The sequence below is a fragment of the Ambystoma mexicanum genome, chromosome 5q (assembly GCF_040938575.1).
Source record: "Ambystoma mexicanum isolate Mex_15411 chromosome 5q, UKY_AmexF1_1, whole genome shotgun sequence".
Taxonomy (NCBI): domain Eukaryota; kingdom Metazoa; phylum Chordata; class Amphibia; order Caudata; family Ambystomatidae; genus Ambystoma; species Ambystoma mexicanum.
In genome coordinates, this window is record NC_090933.1 from 614,150,191 (window position 1) to 614,167,074 (window position 16,884).

At 47.8% G+C, this 16,884-nt stretch overlaps 1 protein-coding gene across 2 annotated transcripts in view; it reads left to right on the top strand.

Annotated features, from left to right (window-relative positions):
* Positions 1–16,884, top strand: part of LOC138497547 (UDP-N-acetylglucosamine transporter) — a 338,062-nt gene that overhangs the window by 135,336 nt on the left and 185,842 nt on the right. The window lies entirely within an intron of this gene.

Below are 16,884 nucleotides of genomic sequence, written 5' to 3' on the forward strand. Positions count from 1 at the left end.
ACAGGACTCCCCTGTGGCTGATTGGCCGGTGGATAATCTGCCCCTTCATAACGACAATCAAAGCAGCTGAACACTTTGTTATCCAGACGCAAGAAACGCAGCTAGACAAAGACTTTGTGGAGGATATTTTGGGAGACGAGAAGGCTGCCACCCAATTCATCCCAATTTTACAATCTGTACAGAGGAGGATCCTACCTTCACTGGAGACACCTAACCAGACTAGGGCAGTTAACCAGCGAGTGGAGAAACATTTCCGCCCGGCGCCATCTGACCCGCTCTTTATCGGAGGCAGCTTAAGCCGGATTCGCTAGTGGTGACGACATGGGCACCACAAGCCTCTTCAGAGGCACCCCCGATAAGGAGAGCAAGAAGATCTATACTATGAGGAGGAAAGTTGCGACTTCAGTGGCTTTCCAGACCAGACTCGTTAACAATTCAACACTGTTGGCAAGTTATAATTGCCACAAATGGGATGAAATAACTGCCTCAATAACTTCTGCTCTGGAATCTTTAAAATCGCAACTAGCCTTGGTGGTGGCTGACGGCAAGGCAACTTCCAGCTGCATCCTATGAAAATAACCTCGCTGGAGCAGGACCTGCCTTTGAGAAGGTACGCGGGTTGCTCACAGTAGAAAGGGGGGACATAGAAACCAGACCGTGAGAACAGGAGAATTAACAAAGAGAATAGATCGCTAAGGGGGTCGACCACGTCCAGAGAGGCAGGCATAAAGGTATTTGCAGGAGCCCTATAAAGCTGAGCTTTGTAACCAGCCAAACTGGTCAAAGCCACACTCAAAAACCCATATGAAGATGTAAGAGGGGACGCGCAGACCCCTATGAATCAAGTAGGAACAAGCGAACAAAGGGAGCCAGGAGGGCCTAAAACAAGTAAGGAATCGTCCCAAGGGGAACCCAGAATCAAACAAGACTGGAATCTCATGGGGAGAGACCCATGTAGTTGGTGGAGAAGCGCTAAGGAAATATCTCTTCATCTACGATCCTTGAGAAAATTGAGGTAACTTTTTGGGAAACTTGAGTTTGTTATATACTTTAGGAAAACCTTTTCTTTATTCGGAACTCTGATAATATGGACACAAACTGTTGAGGTCAGCAGACCTGTATCCTCTTCGGGTATATAAATACTATTCTTTACTTATCGCCAAAACACAATGAAAAATGACTACAGACAGGTAATATTACACAACACTAAGATTACTATATATATAATATATATACACAATCACTAGAGATGGGTAAAATACATTACAAACCTCTGCAAAGGAATGGCAAGTATTAGTAATGGCACTACAGGTCCACAGAGAAACAGCCCTGTCTTGAAATGTCCATCCCTAAGTTGTCTAGGGCCTTGTGCCCAAAGGTTTAGCATTTTTCCACACTGTTTAGGAAGCTGGAAAAAATGGTAAGGTCTTTCCAATTCTTCAGGAGATTTGGCGGTCATTTGAAGAAGGTCCCATGTAATTTTTCACACCATCCAGCTTCAGCCCTTGATCCCCAGGGGTTGCAGGTTCGAGCAGCTCTCCAATTAAAGTCCGATGCTGGTGAACGGACTCAGTCGAAGAATGCAGCAAAGCTAGATGCAGGGCCCCTTTCAGGACCGGGCAGGGTAAGCCATTTCGGACATCGGTCACCGCAGCACGGTGACGCAGGAGTACTCACTTGGTTCGGCCGGACTTTACCTCCTATCTCGGGTCCCCTTGATGCCATGATCACAAAATGTTGCAGAGGTAAGGCTTGTTGTGCAAGGGGAGGATCCCCCAAGTTCCACGCCTCAGCTCGGAACGGCGGTGTCAGCAGTGCGGTAGCCCAAACGCTGAGCTGGTCAGCCACAGGGTGATCCTGGGGCTGTTCTGAAAGCTCTTCTTCGCAGGACACAGCTGGTGCCGGGAATGGATGTTCCCTCCACTCCAAGGGTTGCAGCTCCTTCTCATGACTGCTGGAGATCTTCCGTAGGACAAGGCTCTACCAGGACAGCAGGAGAAGTTGGTTGCCAGGCCTCGTTCAGACGGGTCTCTGGTTTCCTTGCAAGTCTTGTAGCTGCACAGAAGTCTTGGCTTCTTTGGGTTCTTTCAGGATCCATCTAGAGTGGGTGCAGGGAGTCCTCTTCTTATCCTACAAGCTAGAAACTCCCAATAGCAGATCTGCCCCACACACACACTGTTAGGCAAGATTTGGTGCATTACCTTTTGGGTGCACTACAACAACCTTGACCTCGTGGCATTAAGAACCCAACCTTTGGTAAAAGTCTGTACTACACAGGTTGGTACCGTGGCTGAGCAGCCAGGCCTATCTCAAGAGGGATCAATGTGAGCAGTAGGGTGACAGAGATTCACAGTGTCAAGTTTCCAAATAAACACTTACACTCAAGGTTTCTTGATTAAACAATTATTAATTTATTTAAGTCAGTTTGAATAAGCCTTTTTAACACACATTTACACTCCAAAATACACACTCTTAGTTTCTCTGAATCAGCAAGTACCTATTTGGGATGGCACACAGACACTTCATACACCCTCTGGTGACTTAAATAGCTAGGACACTGTGGACATTAATATATCACGGGTACATTTAGAGCAGTACTGAGATGAGTGTCAAAGCAAAGAGATTTCAGAATAAGACAAGAGATCACACAAATATTCTGAAGCAGGTAAGTACTTTTGAACCCCCCCATGCAAAATAAGTGAACCCTTTCCTGGAAGGAAGGTAAAAACACACATTCATAGGGGGGGGGGGGTAGTCATTCAGGGAGCCAGGCCAGCCAATGTCAATTGGGCAAAAGTCTAGGTCAGCTGAAGCACTTCTTGCAGGTCGTAAAAGTCTTGCAAAATGTTTTAGAAGTTTTTGGAGAAAAAGTAGAATCAAAGTAGGGCCACGAGCTGGGAGGCTTGTGAGGCGTAGATGATGCAAGCAACTCTACAGGAGTAACCAAGACAGGTCTCAACTGAGAACAAGTAAGGCTACAAGACAAGAGTTAAGTTCCAGTACCTTTGGTTAGAAGAAATGGTTCCAGCTGGCTTCTGTTCTTGTGTGGCTATGTAGATCCTTTTGTTCCTGGGCCTCAGTCGTGGGGACAAGAGGGAGGACTTCTGGGGACTCCTGCAACACAACGGGATGGTTGGCACCAGCAAAGGGAAAACTTCAATTCAGTGGCACTTTGGTGTTTCAGCTCCTCGCGTCTGACAGCAAATTGCAACACCGCAACACTGCAGTTCTTGGATACCACTTCAGACTTTCCTTGCTGCAGGGGTCCAGCACTCTGTTGAGGTGGCTCAGGCTTGGTCAATCCTGCAGCAGGGAAGTACCGAGGATCTTCCTAGCGCTCGGGTCCGACTTAAAAGCGATCCACTCGATTTGGTGTTCCTCTCCCTGCCACTTGGGTTCCAGCAGCAGTGGAAGTACAACCAGCTTCGAGAGGCTGTCCAAACGAGTAGAGATTAACTCAAGTAGAGAAGTCGTCCTTGCAGGGCTTCGCCATTTGAGGCAAATTCAGAGCTTCAGCAGCAGGGCTTCACTGTGCAAACCAACGGTCCAGGAGTTGCAGCAGACGTGTCTTTCAAGTTCTTCTCCAAGTTCTTCTTCGGATTCTTTCGTCCATTGGTCGACTCTGCCTTCCAAGCCAAAAAACCTTGCCTTTCATGCAGGTTTCTCCCATTCATTCCAGCCTAGCAGTCAATCACACAGCAGGGTGGCTGTCCCTGCAAGACAGCCAGCCGGCCAATCACCTTTGGGTGCATTTCTGTAACCAAGGGGATTAAGCACAGGGAGTTCCAGGCACCTCCCTCACTTCCTGCCCCTGCCAGACTGTTAGGGAGAATTCTCTTCAATGGCTAATTTCCCTTACCTAGACAGTCCCCCATCAGCTTTGCTGGATTTGAGGGGTTTATTTTTTTTCTCCTGCTAAGAGTGACCCTTTTTTCCCCCACTCTTAGACAGATTGCTAGTGTGTGTTTTAGGCTATCTTGTGTGCTTATGGTCTACGGGGTTTTCTCACCCTCCTAGAAATCATCTTTTCAACATGTGTAGTACACAGCACCCTCTGTGCCGTACCACTGGGGTGTAGTAGCAACCCCCAACCCTAGACTCCATACCCTGGGACTGACTACTGTCTCCCAGGCCATGTAAAGTTGCCATTGCCTTTACTAGCCAATAGTTATGAACAAAACCAGTACAAACCATCTTACTATGGAAGTACTGGGAAGGGTTAATAGTTTTTCCCTGGTGTTCATTTTCGAGGAGGTACCGTACAGTCCCTCTCTCAAAGGTTTCTGGTTGGTGGCAGTGGTTACTACCATAAATATTCGACCGCAAATATTTCCCTAAGGGATTTTCCCATTGTTCGAGGCTACCACTTTTACTGACAGCCTCTAACATATCGCTGGTTTATTTTGATATTAACTTTACTCCGGTAGGTTTTTATTGCCAGAACTTTAATAATATTTCTTACTCGTGTCTTTCTCTGTAATCCTAACCCAGGTCGGGGATCCTTTGTTCGTCCATTTGGCGGGCTTCTGCACAGAAGCCCTCCTCTCGGTGCCACTGAGCCTGGGGTTGCCAGGATGTGTGGGAGGAGGAATAGGCACCCTGGACCGGGTTGCCTACGTGACCCAAGTCGCACTCTGCCCTGATAGGCTGGGGGGTTCTCCCGCCAGGAGAGCCACCCCCACTGTGTGTGACAGCTAGGCTGTATGAATGGGGGTCTTGCTGCATAAAAGCAGGGTCCTGAGGACTAGAGGACAAGACGTCACCACTGGAACTAAGAAACCGAAGAGGAGAGAAGCTGAAGACCTCTGCAACGACTGAACCACCGGTGAAGCCCTGCTGCAGGTCCTCACCACTTTTCTCCAACGACTTGAGAAGATCTCTGCAAGAGTCTTCTTCCCTTGAGCTTATGGGGCAACCAGTTCGCCAATCGCCTTCCAGGACCTGCCTTGGTCGAATTGACAGTGCCAAGCACTAGGGGACTGGATAGCCAGGCATCCGTCCACCAGGACCGCGATTTAAATGAACGTACCTTTTATTCGTTTTGGCAGCACCGCGGCTGGTTTCATCCCTGGGCAGTGCAGTAACTCGAACCTTCCTCCACGACGAGAGTCTCTCTTCCTCTGCTGGATCTCCCGAACTGCAGGAACTACCAGGAACAACTGCCACCACAGGAGCTTCTACCACTTTTAAGGTACATTGTTCCGCCAGGCCTCCCGTTTCGTTGGGTATCGGTAAAGGTGTTTTAAATCCTTTACTTACCTACTGGGTTGGCCGCCCCTTACATCGAACATTGTCTTTCACCTTCTGCAACCGCCTTTTAGAATTCTTTTTTTTTTTTTTATAACTCTGTTTATTGAGTTTGAACAACACGACATAGAAAAACAAACATGGATCATCGGCATACATAGGATAAAGGCAGCATAGGATTAATAACAGTTAGAAGAGGCCCATAAGGCCGAGGACCGTAAGACAATAACAAAACAAGGCAGGTAACCAATGCTAACAGTAATATTGATCTATCCCCACCAGCGGATCTCAGTGAGCATCTAGCCATTTACCCCATATTTTTTCAAATTTACGGGGGCAGCCCCGTGCATTATAAATCCGGCGCACTGAAGCTGCGCACCTGTCCAGCTCGTTACTCCAACGGTTCAGGCACAGTGGGTTGGCAGATCCCCAATTAGCTGCAATAAGTCTTTTGCCTGCCTCCAACGCAATTGCCAGAAACATTTTCTCATATTTTGACAGGTCTACTTCACCCCAGATGCCTAAGAGAACCATTTTGGGATCCCTGGGGATTGGTGTCGCCAGGGCGGCAGAGATTTTAGTAATACAGTCCTCCCAGAAGGCCTGTAACATCCGACAGTCCCATATCATGTGGTAGAAGGTGGCAGGTACATTTTTGCATCAAACGCATGTCCCGTCTTCTAGTCCACCCCATCTGGCCATTACAGCACGTGAGTGGTATGAGCGATGGAGGATTCTCAACTGTATTAGCCTAAGCTTGGATTCCATACCAATTTCTCTAGGACACATTAATGCATCAACCCAATCTTCAGGTTCAAGGTGACCTACGTCCCTTTCCCACTTTGCTTTGAGCCCGTCTAGCTGTGTAGCCCCGAAGGAGTTGAGGGCCTGGTAAAGAGTGGAGGTGACCTTAGAGGAGATGCGTTGCGGGAGGATATTGGTCTCGATGGAGGAGCAGGGGGGTATGATTGTCGTGTCAGGGAATTGGGTGCGGATAGCGTGGGCTAGTTGCGCGTGCCGAAACTGGTCAATGGGTGCCAGGTTGAATTGTTCTCGGATGGTCTCAAAGCTCAGGAGGCAACCCCCTTGTATCACCTGTGCTAGTGTGTGTATTCCTTTTGCATGCCAGTGACCAAAGGAGCCCATTCTCACCATTTCTGGGAGGAGCGCATTGTGCCATATGGGTTGTGATAGCGTTGGCTGTCCTTTCCAGCCGATTAGTTTTTGTGAGTCTCGCCAGGTGCAACGTATATGGTGGGTCATTTTGGGCATCGCCGGAAGTTGGGCATTGGTGGCGTACAGGATTTGCAGCGGTGTTAACGGGGCCATGATCTCCAGTTCGATACGGATGTGTGGCAATGTGGGCTCTGCGTGCATCCAGTCGTTTACCACTCCTATCTGTATCGCAAGGTAATGGGTGCGTATGCAGGGTAAAACGATGCCTCCCTCCCATACTGATCTCTGGAGCGTGTCAAGGGCGATCCGGGATTGGTTCCGCACCATAGCAGTGTGCGTAGGTACTTGTCAATGAATGCGAAGGTTTCTCGGGGGATGAGGAATGGGGCGTTCTGAAGGACATACAACAGCCTGGGGAGTGTCATCATTTTGAATAGCGCGGCTCTACCCATTAGCGATAGGGGAAGTGATTGCCAATGGGGGGTGTCTCTGGTGAACCGCTCAATTACTGGTTGTAAATTAAGTCGGGAATACTCCTCGAGTGTCGGGTCAAGCCGTATACCCAGGTATTTAAATTCCTTAATAGAGATATGATATGGGCAGGTCTCCGTGATCGCAGACTCGCCCCCCTGAATCGGGAAGAAGATGGTTTTGGCTTCATTAACCTTTAGGCCCGCGAAATTCTAATATTCCCTGAGAATGAGGGAGACAGCCGGGCATGAGATGCACGGGTTACTGAGGTATATGAGAAGGTCATCCGCATAGAGCGAAAGGCAGTCCTCTCCCCCTTCCGGCCAAACGAAACCGGTCCAGTTGGTATTGGCTCTAAGCTCAATTGCTAGCGGTTCAATGGCCAGGAGGAAGAGGAGTGGGGATAGCGGGCACCCCTGCCTCGTGCCCCTACCCGAGGGAAATGATTTGGAGGACCTGCCATTCACCCTCACCGTGGCTTCCGGGGATGCATAAAGAAGTTTTACCCATGATATAAATGTCTGCCCCAGGTTCATCCTAGCCATGATCGCCCACAGAGCTTCCCATCCCACAGAGTCAAACGCCTTTTCAAAGTCCACCGCCAGGAGGGCGAGTGGGGCCGGTATTTCTTTCGCTCTGCTCAGCGCCAGTTGGACTCTACGTAAGTTCATTCGAGTTGATTTATTGGGCATGAATCCACATTGGTCTGGGTGGACGAGGGTCTCAATCACCTGCAGTAGTCTATTGGCCAGTGTTCTGGCGAGGACCTTGGCCTCGCCGTTGATCAGGGCTATCGGGCGGTAGGAGGCACATTCCTCCGGGGGTTTTCCAGGCTTGTGTATGACTACAATGCATGCCTTCCTGAGGTCTGGGGGGAGTGCTACAAGCTCTCTGCTGCGTAGGAACATGCGGTGCATGTGGGTAGATAGTGTGCCACTGAGGCATTTCCACGTTTCCGTTGGGAACCTGTTGGGGCCTAGAGTTTTCCCGGACTGGAGCTGTGCCAGCGCCTCTTGCACCTCGGTGTCGGTGATGTCAGCATTCAGGAGATCTGATTGGTGCTGTGGGAGTATCGGAATCTCGATTCGGTCGAGGTAGCGTGAGGGTTCAACTGGCGGGTTCTCAGTGGGTGGGGTGTAGAGATTTTTGTAGTAGTCGGCGAATGCCTCGACAATGTCAGTCTTCTGTCAGCAGTGTTCCATCTGGAGATCTAATGGCCCGTACATGTCCCCTGCTTTGTTCGCGTCTCTCTAACCAGGCCAGAGCCTTGTTAGCTTTGTCGCCCCGTTCATATATTTGGCTTCGAACTAATTGGTGGGCCGTTCGTGCATTATCTAGAGATAGATTGCTAAGGGTGTCTTGCGCCGTGAGCATCGCCTCTTTTGCTTCTTGGGTGCTGTGTACTAGGACTTGCCGTTCACACTCCAGGACTCGTGCTTCCGCTTCTCTGACCTTCTGGACTTGACGTTGTTGATAGGCGCAAACCGCTGAGATAGCTTCCCCCCCCGGAGGACCGTCTTGTACGCCTCCCAGATCGAGATCGGGCAGTCCACGGAGCCTTCATTGAGTTCAAAATATTCCGTTGTCTTTTTTTCAAGCTCCTCAGCGATTTCAGGGAGGCGGAGATGGTATGCGTTTAGGCGCCAGTTACGGTCTGGGTGGGGGGAGGAGTTTTTCATGGTTAGGAGGAGTGGAGAGTGGTCCGAAATTCCTCTTGCAAGGAATTCAGCGTCGAGAAGCCTGTGATTTATGTTGCGGGGGATAAAGGCATAATCGATCCTGGAGAACGATTTGTGGACGCCCGAATAGAAGGAAAAGCCAGCCTCGTTGTTATGAAGTGAGCGCCATGCGACCGTCAGTCCCAAGGCCTCGGCGAACGCGGCAAGCGGTGTGGAGGTGGGGCGGGTTCCAGATCTCCTATAGGATCTATCGGCTGTGGTGTCCATTACTTCATTGAAGTCCCCCCCAATCACCCAAGTATCAGGCTCTTCTTCCAGGAGCAAGCTCTGTAGTTCGGAGAGGTAGTTCTTTCGCCAGTGTGAGCGGGGGCATAGATTGCTGCCAGGCCCCATTTCTCGCCCCAGATATCAGCTAGCAACAGTACATATCGGCCTCGGGGGTCGGTCTTGATCTTCCTTACCTGGAGGGGAACTCGTTTATGAACGAGTATCATTGTGCCCCTGGCACCTTTCGTGAATCTGGCATGGTAGGTATGCGAATAATTGGATCTTTTGAAAAAGTTGGCGTTGTGCCTATCAAGTGCGTTTCATTTAGGAGGGCAATGTCTGGCGAGTGTCGGTTTAGGTATTGGAGCACTAATCTTCGCTTTATGCTGGAGCGAAGGCCATTGACGTTCCAGGACAGTATGGTTACCTTGTTGGAATTCAATCTATCTGCGTGAGTCTTCTTGTTGGGTCATCTGGAAGGATCAGTGGCAGTTGCGCTTTTTCTGGGGACATATGGCGGTTTCCTTCCAAGGGAGACATCCGAGGGTTGCATCGCATTGAGGTGCCTGCTGACTGGCTGATAATGGCGTCCACGGTCCTGGCCAGAGACAGTGTTTGCTTTCCTTGCCTACGTTTGTCGGCTTCAAGCCTACTTGTCCCATGGTTTCTTAGGTCCCCCAAACGCCCCCCACCCTGTACTCCTGCCCCCCCACCCTCCAAACTGGGAGCACCTGTCGCCCAAACATTAAACTTGTAACTTGGTACATTCCTCGGGATAACCCTGACTGCGATAGCGCCCGCGTCGCATTAGGAGCGGCGGCCGCTAGGTGAGCGCTTCCATGTTAATACGTTGCAGCTTAGTCCCCCCCACTGCGTGGGCCTACCCCTTTTCCGTGGGGGTCCCCGTCATGTCGTTGTCTGCATTGGCCGGAGATCGAGGGGGCGAGAGCCGCTCGGGTCGGGGCCTCTGTGTGGGTGGGCCCGGTGGTGTGTGCCTCGTTCTGGAATCCGAGAGAACTTGGGTTTCCAGCCAGTCCCATGCTTCTTTGGGAGTGTAAAATAGATGAGTGGTGCCCTCATAGTGGACTTTGAGCGATGCCGGGAAAAATAAAGCATATTTGATAGAAAGCGACTGAAGTTTCTTCTTAACCGAGTCAAAAGATTGGCAGGTCTTTTGGACTTCCTTGGTGTCGTCTGGGTAGAACCCGACCCTATAGCCGTTGTATGTAATCGGGCCGGAGGCCCTTGCCTTTTGTAGGATTGCATCTCGATCACGGTAGGTCAGCAGGCGTGCGATTATCGTTCTAGGCGGGGCGCCCGGGGTAGGTGGGCCGGTGGCGACTCTGTGCGCCCTTTTTATGGAGAAGAATTTGGATAGTTTTTTGGGGGCGAAGACATGAGTTAGCCAATCCTTCAGGAACAGTTCAGCGCTGGGGCCTTCCTCCTTCTCCGTTATTCCGAGGATCCTGAGGTTATTGCGCTGCGCTCTCCCTTCGCTGTCCTCAGCACGGTATTCCAGTTGGACAATTGGCCGTGTGGGTACAGCTGCTTCAAGTGTTCACCCAAGGGGTGGGTGTAGGGTTTGGAAAAGGGCTAGCGTATGCCAAGCGGGTGCGCTCAAGCAGCGCAGGGGCCCATCGTGTGTCCGTATGCTGTCTGCGCCTTAATATAGTTCGTTGGCAGCGTATCTCCGGCCCACGGGGGAGCGCAGCCCCCAGTTCTCCTTGTCCTGCTGCAGCTCGACCCCCGGTGCCGCTGTCCTGCTGATTGGGGGGAGGGGGGAAAAGACAGGCAGCGTAGGCCCGAGCCGCAGGTAGTCAGCCGCGGAGCCTCACCCGCTCACTTCGCCGACAGACCAGGAGAAGCACCTTGAGGATTCGCCCACTGCCAGTGTCGGGTCGACAGAGGAGATCGCCGTGGGTCTCCACCGGTATCTGCAGGGTGCCGGTTCTTGGAGTCGGGTTGTCTCTGTGTGCCTTCTCAAGGAGGGGTCCCCCCGCACGCCGTGTCGTGGAGGAGGCGGGTGCTGCGTCAGGGCCTCAACAGCCGCGCCTCGTCCGTCTGCCGACTTCGGGGAGGATCTCGCGTCTCCTACTCCGATTTTCTTCGGGGTTGCGGGCACTGGTTCTCTACTGCATCCGCTACCCCCGGGGCGCAGCCGGGGTGTGAATGATACACTTTAACGGGAGTTCTTGCAGGATATTTTCGCCTTTTAGAATTCTTAAACAAAGACTTGACTGCAGCTACTAGAACATTTTGCACCTAGGCACTTTGCCTTGTACCATTGACACTGGCACAGGCCTATTGAGACTGGCTAAATCTGTTACAACTGCCTTCTCTAGATTGCTTCTCACCTAGAAATGTGTTGCTGCACCTAACTCTTATAACCACCTTTTCCTTCCTTCTTTTTAAACTTTACCTCAGTATTGCATATGCTAAAGTACAGCCTTGCCTAACTTGTTCACAATCTACTTGGGAAGTGTTGCTGGTGTGTTAAAGAGTCTAACCCTGTATACCCTGTCTTTTCCCTCCCTTTTAAGAAATTGTTAGAGTGCCATTTCTGCTTGGTTTTCACTGTGCCGTTCTGCTCAGTTTTCACTCTTGCTCAAACTTGTCTACAATTTAAATAGGGAGTTGTGTATACTTTTCAAGACTGTTTTGACTTACTTTAAGAATAGTGATTTGTGTGTGAATATCAGAGTGTGTAAAATAAATATATATATTCTTTTTGTTACAAAGCTTTGGTCAGTGTTTTCTTGTTCCATAGTACTGTAGTCCTATTGAGTAAACCCTGAATACTGCTCATCTCCCTCTTGAGATAAGTCTGACTGCTTAGCCACAGCTACCAACTAAATCTCTGTGGTACAGACAGATACCAAAGGGGATTTATTGCATATACCTGTAGTCTTAATCTTCTGTAGTGCTCCCTAAGGGAACTGCACAGGATTCTGCCTAACAGACATACTGGAGCCAGAGGCAGGTTTCTCTCGTGACCGCAGACCACTCGTGCTCACCACTTCACACATGTTATCATTTGGTTTGGACAAGCCCATATTCGATGCAACTGTACAATTTGTTGACGCAGAAAAGTAAAAGTAACTGTTGACAGTCAGATGGCGGTAGCGCCACATTTCCATGAGGTCTTATTCTTATTATGAATGAAGGGGTGGAGGGTAATCGATGCTCGACCTAAAGATCTCCAGCCTTGACGGGAGGAATCTAATGCCATATGCTATATACACTTGTCTCCAGTCCGCACTAGAGATAATCTAAGTGTTTAGTACCATGGATATGTGTATAACAAAATGGACAGTAATCCATGTGGGAGATAAAGAAGCACAGGAGCAGTGTAGGTTTGCCCACTAGGAAACCTACCATACCCACATATCTGCCATCACTGTCACCAAAACTTAATTTGGTTTACCAGGGTATCCTGTTTCAATCATATCATTACCCCTCTGACAGAGGAGGTGAACGTCGTGCCAACCAAAGATCCACCACATTTTGTGCTCGGTTTGACATGCTTGTTCTTTGTCCAGTGGGATTTCTGAATCGTCACTGTCGCTATTACCATAATCTGGCCCATTTGACCATTCCATTCATACTTTCAACATTCAAAGACCAAATTCTGTAATTGGCCGTCTTAATTGTCATCACAATACAACAGTAGTCTAGATAATGCCCCTCCCAAGCCATATATTTGGAGCACAGATATTGTACTTCGATGGACATTTCAGCCAGTAATTAACCATCACATGTGTAATCAAACCCCAACATCTGTGCATCCTCGATTTCGCCAACAGAAACTGGAGCACATGCATGTCTTGTATCAAACCACATATTGAGAAATAATAGAAAATTGTAATAAATCATATCGCATCTGCCTGCTCATCTAGTTTAAACTTTCAAAAGATGCCTAAATGAGTTTGAACTGGCCCCCCTCCCTCCATCAAGTCAATGAGATAGATTCTCAAAACGTTTTTGGTGCAAATAATGAGATGCGCTACCAAATCTCATCATTTTGCACCAAAAAATGGATGCACCCTGTCCTCAAAGGTCACATCATAGACGCACACACTCAAATGCCTGCTTTTGCACATTTGCACACATCAGGGGGCATGTCTGCACATTTTAAAGCACACCCTGGATCTAGAAATGGGAATGCGCTTTAAAATGGGCAGAAAACAGGCATTCCTCTGCGCCTGTTTTGAACATTCACTTGTTTGAATCCTGACCTTGTCATGCATTTTTCTTCTTCTTATTGGATTTTGTTATACATTCAAGAACAAACCAGTAACTTTCTTTTTTTAAAAAAACACTTTATTAAGTTTGCAATGAACAATAACAACTGCAAATAAAGTAGACAATGTCCCACAGTTAAGCGTCCCAACTTAATTTGTAGAACATTATAAGCATCATACATCGTCAATCTGTCACAATAGCTTTATCCTTTGAGACATAATAGCAACTGACAAGTATACACAAAACAACACAAGAGACAACACAAGTGGGATAAACTGAAAAAAAACCCTTCACCTCTACCTTATCCCCCTTCATCCTCAGATGATATATCCACCAGATCAGCTCCACTGACACATCAATCATAAAGAGCTAAAAATGGGCCCCATAACTTCATGTATTCCTCACCTTCATCTTTATTATTCAATGAAACCATATCATACTGTGACAAAACATGCAACTCCGTTAACCACTCCTCGACATTAGGTTTTATCCTCTTCTTCCAGATTCTAAGAATTATCTTAATTGCTACCATCATGGCCCTATCAATCCAATAAGTATATTCCCTAGCACGCACACATCTATCTATATGTGATCATACAATATTAGCTGTGGATCTTTGTAAGTTTATTCCATAAATTAGATCAATCCTATCAATGACATCCCTCCAAAACAATTGCACTCAGGCATTCCCACAGTAAATGTAAAAGAGAGCCTCTACCAATGTCACAACACCAGCATAAATCACAAGATTGAAGGCCCAATTGAAACATCTTAACCAGTGTCCAATATAGCCTTCCAACAATCTTCTTTCAAATCAAACGCAAACCCATGTCTGCTCGCAAATGCAAATTCAGCTTCAGAATGTCACTCCAGTCCACACAGTAATAACCCTACCAATATCATGTGACCAACATTCTTTCAATCCAGTCCATGTTGATTGAGTATTTTCGCCAATAGGCATACATTGTATATAAGTTTGTACACAATATTTCTGACCTTCCAACAATTTGCTAATTTCTGGCTTTCCCCCAACAGAACCACCAGCCATACCCATCCTTAAATTAATCATGGAAGCTAAAGCCAAGTATCTATTCAATTCTCTCCAATTTAAACCATATCTACACTCTTTAAACCATATCTACACTGCAGTTCTTCAAATCCCAACAATTGGTTTCCATCCATCACATCCCCTAGCTTCAGAATTCCCTTATTAATCCAACTCATCCAACTTGGGCTTTTATTATTTATTTGCAAAGCTTCATTATACCAAGTAGAAGCATCCGGGCTGAAGCCATAGCCCTGTCAATTTTCTCTAAACCACAAGCCTATAACCTGTCTAGTTGCCACCACCGGAATTAGCTTCAATCGTTTATTTGGCAATTTACCCATACTATAAATATTTCCCAGATCATATGGTACACATATTCCCCTTTCCATACTCAGCCAAATCGGTTCCTTTTCTTTCACTTCTCTAAAATAATAAACTCTTTTTTTAGTAAAAATGCTTTATAATACTTCATTAAATCTGGATATCCAAATCCCCCTTTCTCCACACTTTGCATCATTATATATTTTGGAACACAAGGTTTTTTTCCCAGGTCTGGGCATACTGGAGGATTCGGAGGTTATGATGATTCGTCTGGACCTCCGCTGGAAATTTAGCCTCTAATAGTAGTTGATGCCACTCCTCAAAGGCGCGTTTTATGGTCATGGTCAACAACTCCTTTTCTAGAACTGTGTAGTTTAGCTCTGCTCAAGCGAGGTTTTTAGACAGATAAGCCACTGGGCGTTCTTGGCCTTGATCGTCTAATTGTAGCAGGACAGCCCCAAGAGCATATTGTGATACATCTGTCTCTACTATGACTTTGTGGTTCTGATCAGGAGTCATAAGAATGTCCGTGTGAAGGGGGACTCCCTTCTTGAGAAGGTTTGTCAATGACTGAGTAAGAGTCGAAGTGCGGGATGAATCTCCTGTAGAAATTAGAAAATCCTACAAATTGTTGGATGTCTTTACCAGAAGAGGGGGTTAGCCAATTTTGCACTGCTGAAACCTTCTCAGGATCCATTGCTACCCCTTCGGCGGACAACACGTATCCCAAATATACCACTTGGGATTGATGAAAAGAGCATTTAACCAATTTACAGTACAGGTGGTTTTGTTGGAGTCTCCGTAGTACATGATTTGTATGTTCCTTGATTGAGAAGGCTAGGATATCATCGAAGTAAATAATGACGTTATGTAACAGTAAGTCTGCGAATAGATGGTCTATGAACCGTTGGAATATGGTGGAAGCGTTTGATAGGCCAAACAGCATCACCCTGTATTGGTAATGACCAAATGGAGTTCTGAACGCCGTTTTCCACTCGTCGCCAGGTCTCACCCGAATGAGATGATAGGCTACCTTCAGATCCAACTTGGTATAGATTCGGGCTCCTTTTACTGCCTCCTAATATATCTGGTATCAAGGGCATAGGATATTTGTCAGGAACCGTGATTTTGTTGAGTCCATGGAAATCAATGCATGGCCATTTTTCTGAGGTATTCTTCTTTGGTATGAAGAATTGAGAGGCTGCGGCTGAAGATGTGGATTCTTTGATGAGACCATTCATCAAATTCGTTTGAAGGTATTCTCGTAAAAATTCCTTCTCAGTGGTTGACAGGATATACATCCTCCCAAAAGGTAAAGGTTGATCTGGTATTAATTCAATGGCACAATCATCCCATCTTTGAGGAGGGAGCTGGGTGTATTCTGAGATGGAAAAAACCTCATGGTAGTGTTGATAAATCTCTGGCAGACCAGATATCTGATTAAGGGTAGTAATTCCCTGAGGACTCTCGGACACTGTGGCTGCAGTTATTGCTCTCTTTTCCTGATTACCGATGCAATGCGATAGGCAATACTCTGACCCCAGAAAAAAATATCCTGCAGTCCAATTGATAAAGGGGTTGTGTTTTTCAGCCAGGGCAACCCCAGGATCACTGGATGATGAGCGGCCCGGATGATGTCCAGGGTGAGGATCTCCTGATGAGAGGAAATCGACATCAACAGCGGGTCGGTCTGATCTTTAATGGGCCCGGAAACCAAAGGGCTTCCATCAACACTCTCCACCGGAATAGATTCTAATTTGGTTGAACGAGGAATACCATGTGAGATAGCCCAATGATCATCCACAAAATTCCCAGCTGCCCCACTATCAATAAGCGCAGGAATGTCTTGAAGTATCAATTCCCCAATTGTGAAAGACACCTTAAGCACCAGCATGTTGGTCTCGGTATGACTAGCACATGTTGATGAATGAGGAACCTTGATCTGGCAAAGGATCCCGAACCGTGGTTCCTCTTACGGTTAGGTGTTCGCATATCCCGATCGTCTGGGAGGAGCAATCGGACATTCCTGTACAGAGTGGGTTTTGGCTCTGCAGTACATGCAAAGACCTAAGGTCCTTCAGCGAGCGCGTTCTTCAGGGGACAGTGGACCTCTGGCAGCTGTCCCCAGCTGCATAGGTTCTTCAGCTCTATCTCATTGCTGAGACTACCATCACACACTCCCTGTCCTTCCCTCACTCCCCTCCCTGAGGGTCCCAAGTTTCAAGTTCTGTCTCATCACTGTATCCCCAGAATTCGCAATTTATGGGGGCAATATGGTTCTCTGAATTCTTCATGAAGTAAGTCCATGACGGCCTCCACTCCCATGTTGAATTTTGTATGATTCCCTTGGAGGGAGTATGGCATCCACTCCAGGGACACAAAGTTCCAGACTTTGGCTAGTCAGAGTCTTGGACTGTTGGGGCAGAGGGGGTA